The following is a 4,683-nucleotide window of genomic DNA, read 5'->3' as shown; positions in this document are numbered from 1 at the left end:
CGTTAGGAAATCAAAGATAGTCATGGTTCGAGTTCTGTTTTTACAAATTCATATTGAAATATTGAAGTTTTAAAAACGTAATTTTATGCGCTTTATGCTATATATAACTTTAGAGAGGGTGGGCGTTTTCAACCGGTAAGTTTTTGGAATTAAAGGTCTAAATATGCGTTAGAGAAAATTGCAGGGATCGGGGTTCTGCCCAGAAATTTTTCGACATTAAAGTCTAAAAACGTATTTCTAAGTTATCTTTGGTAATTGGAAAGAGATGGGAGATTCGGGAGCTCTCTCGCCTAAAAAAACAGTTTGAAACTCTCGTTCGCGGTGTTAAACGATAAAAGTGGACGTGGGAGAGGTTCCCAACAGCAAATTATTTGAAACTGAATAAGCTAAAACGCAATTTTGGACTGTTTGCCCCAGTTCAGGATCAAACCGTTGAAAAAAACTGAAATTCGCTTATTTTCCGAAAGGAACCAATTAATATGTGATCCGAAGTTGTTGAATAGATTTTCTACTCTCAAAAGCGAAAAAACAGAAATCCTCCTCTACTTTTGAAGTGGAGAACTCTTGTAATGAATGGGAAATCAAAGCAAACTCTGAAACATGTAAAGTCGCGCTTGTGATGAGCAATAATAAAAAAAAAAAACATTGGTTCCGTGACTTTTCACTGCCACCCTCCTCAGAGAAAACAAGGAATAGTACTGATATACTCACAAGAAAAACTCTTGTTTTGTGTTTTTATGTCAAAGTAATTTTATTCATGTAGCGATACGAAAGTCTAAGTAGTCTGGTTGTGATTTCGAAGTGATTTTCTTTTTGCCTGCAATAAAAAATTAAAAATTTAATTTTCTTATTGAGAAAATATGTTTATTTTTTCCATTTCAAAAGGGTGGGAATTTATTTTTTCATTAACCCCCCCCCCACTAGCTACGCCACTGAACAGTTCAAGGTTTTAAAATTATTCCCATTGAAACGCAATAAGTTCGACTTACTACACTGTGTTTCTGTGTCTAAGAGGGTGTGCGATGTCCTGATGATTGTTTACTACAGTGCACAGTTGTATAGCATTCACAGTCATTACGTTTGTTAAACAGGATGTTAAACAGCATAATTTAAGAATTTGGTCCATAAAATTGCTTTATCTTTCCTCCTTTTCACTTTTTTTTTTTGGCTTACTTGTAAGAAAAAAAAGGACAAAATGTGGAAGTTAAAATTATTAATACTAAGTTCAAAGTTAAAATTATTAATACTAAGTTCAATGTCTTATAAGGCTAGTCAACGGAGAGTTAGCACAAAATGATTTAATCTTTTTTTTTTTTTTTTAAGATTAAATATCGTTAGGAGTATCCATTGGTTCAAAACGTTCATTCTTTGATTATTAAAAAAAATATATCTATTGTAAAACAATATGAAAAAGCAATACGAAATTCAAAGTTTAATTTCCTTGTGCTTTGAAAAAATTACCTATTGTTGATTGCTTAGAAGAAGCTGTAATTAATTTAAACACCCATTTTCAATGTCATAAAAAAATCTATAGTCCTCAGAATTTGGACCTCGTTGCACCAGACAACGCTACTGCCGGTGAAAAAGCCTAGAGTACAAAAACCCTGTAAAAATCACCCTCATATCACACTTCCTGTTTCACTCTTTTTTTTTTTAATTTTTTTCCGAGAAAACGGTAACTACAAGATATAACACGCTACCTCTCCTTCCTTTCTCTCTATTAGTTTTTTAAAAAAAATCTCATTTCACGAAAAGAAGGCAAAAAGGAAAAAAAAAGTTTGTTTCAAATATCCAGCAGTTTTCAATGTTAATACTTTATTTCACTTTATTTTTGAGAATTTGATTCAATTAAGTGGTTTATTCAATTAACCACTGATTCAATTACAGAGAACTCAATGTATTCCAAAGGCGGAGGCAGAAGGTCAAGATGAAAGCATTCAAATCAGAGGGGCGACTCCAGAGCCGGGCAGTCCGGGCATGATATAGATCTTTGTTATTTAAACTTTAGTGCCTTCAATGTTGACATTTAAGATTTAAAGCATAGATTCTTGATTTCTCATTTAAAGCATTATAATATAATTTTGCCTATCTGGTTCAATAAAGTTTTTAGGTAATCACTGTTACATGTTTTAAAACCAGAAATGACGTTGCATTCTGACTCGACCTAAAAGTCATGTAAAAGGATGTACCACATGACAACATCGCATCGAAAAAAAAAGCGCCATCTTGAATTACTCAAATTGCTCAAATCTGTCAGAGTGGCATCAAACGGATAAAAAATCTACACAACATAAGCATTCAAAAACAATGAAAACATTTTATTCATACCTCAAAGCAAGGTTACCCTAACATTGGGCATTTGGCACCCAGACTAGGATTTGTCCCAGCAATTTTTCGAAACTGAACTTCCAAAAACACAATTTCAGAAGAACTGTGATGATAATAGAGCGTTCGGGGGCCCATTACGGGATTTTTTTTTTTTTTTTTTTTGAAGGAGAGGAAAATATAAAGTTTTGGGGGTTTTCTCCTTTTCTTATAGTTCTTATGTGTGGTTTTTTTTTTTTTTTCTGGACTAAGGTTTCAGGGGGAAGGGTGTCCCCCTGCCTCCTCAGGGGGTTACCTTCATTGTCTTGGAAGTTTTTCTAATTTAACATATGTTAAAATTTGGAGAAATGTAAGTAACAGGAATACATTTTTATTTTACTCAAAAACCTTCCTGGCCGGAGAGAGAGAGCTCGGTAAAGTTAGCAATCTGGGCGCCATTTCTTACTTTTTATTTTTAACAAAATTTACAAACTACAAAACATCGAAACATTAGCAAAGTCAATTTCAGGAGTAACATTAAATCAACTTTGTAAATCATGGTTCAAAACAACTCACAATTTTTCCACTAGTGCTTCTAGAAAAGCTTTTGAAAATGTCTTAAAATTGAACAAAAATCAAAAATAAATAAAACATTATAAAGCAAAAATGAAACTAAAATTCCCTAAAATTCAAAATGTCGAAAAGTTTAAGCTGTTAAAAACTAAGTACACGTAATAAAAGTTTTTAAAATTACAAACACATATGCTAAATTTGTAAAAATATGGAATGGAAGCTAAATCATAAACCAAAAAAGAACGGTTTCGTAGAATTTGGAGAGCTTCCAAAATCAAGATCTTCAATCTATTCTAAAGAAACCACTTTAGAAAACTTTTACCAGAATAAAAATCAAATATTGTTGAGCTATGCGATGAGAGGCTTGCCGTTTTTGTCTATGAATTTTATGCAAAAAAGAGACAAAATAAATTATAAAAAAAGAAAAATATAATTAAAAATAAGCAATAAAACAAAATTTACAAAGTAAGATTGAAAAAAAAAAAGTTCAAATTCCCTCTCGAGCGCTTAGACAATGGGGTCGTTTCAGAAATCTCAAGCATTTTTTTTTTTTTTTTTTTGAAAGAGCATGCTTAAAAACATATGCTCTAATTTTTAAAATAATTTGACAAAATTTAACATTTTTAAAAAAATATTTTAATTGGTGCGCAGATTCAATTTTATTTTTACGCTTCCGCACAGGACATCACAAGTGATGAAATGCTATTCACTGGTGCTATATTAGCACAGAGCGCAATATTTAATTTGCTTCTGAATTATCATAACATGTAAACGCGGTAGACAGCAAGCGTAAACATTCAGCGCACCAGTGGAGTAGCACCAAAGTACATCCCTTTTGATGTCATAAAGACCACGCCTTGGTTGAAAATCAGACGTTTTAAAAAAGTAATTAAAAAATAAGTGTTTTGAAAATAAATTATTTTTCTCGCTCAATGTTTACTCATTCTATCAACTTTAGTGACTATAAAAGTATTACTTTCGACGGATGGAAAAAACCCCATTCGTCTGAAAATGTTTAAATAGAAAGATAATAAATTAAAACATTAAAAACAAATAAACTGAAAAATAAAGAGGACTCGAAGAAGTTTAAAACAAAATCTAATTTTTTAAAAAAATTGCAGGGGAAGCTCTTTTTTTTTGCTGAGGGAGGGGGTTAAATCCATAGATGCCTGCTTGACTTTTTTTTTTCTGTTATTTTTTTGGAAGGGTAAAATTCTAATTAAAGTTTACGCAATTCATAAAGCAAACAATTGGAGCGATTCTGAAGAGAATTAGCTTTTTTTTTCTCTGCAGAAAAAAAATGCATTTGTATACTTATTCCACTTTTCATAAAATGTTCGAAGTTCAAAATAATAAAAGAAAACCAAGCGCTTTTGGGTGGAGCTTCTAAAACTTTATGATGATTGCGCCATTGAACCTTTTACGACAGCCAATAGAAACGCACCAAAAAACCTTCCGGAGTTTCTACAAGCTGCGTGATTGATACCAAACATGCCTCGCGCTCGATTTTTGATTGTCATTTTCATGGTAATGTCTGCTATTAATTCAAAAATGTCAGTTTTCACGTCAGTCTCAGTCTCTTTGGCATTTTCTTTACGAGAAGCCATCAGTGATGACATTCTTTTCTTCTCTTCTATAAACTTTAGTCATCGTTTAGGGAGCGTTACATAATGATAGGAAAAAAGTTGCAGATTTAAACATATCAAACATTGCTTTTCTATGACGTTTATTGCGATCGAATTGCCAGCAACTACAAAGTAAACTCCATGTTTTAAACTTTCACCCTATTTCAAGCACAATATTATC

This window comes from Uloborus diversus, chromosome 2 (assembly GCF_026930045.1).
Source record: "Uloborus diversus isolate 005 chromosome 2, Udiv.v.3.1, whole genome shotgun sequence".
In the NCBI taxonomy this organism is placed as follows: domain Eukaryota; kingdom Metazoa; phylum Arthropoda; class Arachnida; order Araneae; family Uloboridae; genus Uloborus; species Uloborus diversus.
The sequence above is the reverse complement of the archived record's forward strand: the minus strand, read 5'-3'. Positions refer to the sequence as shown.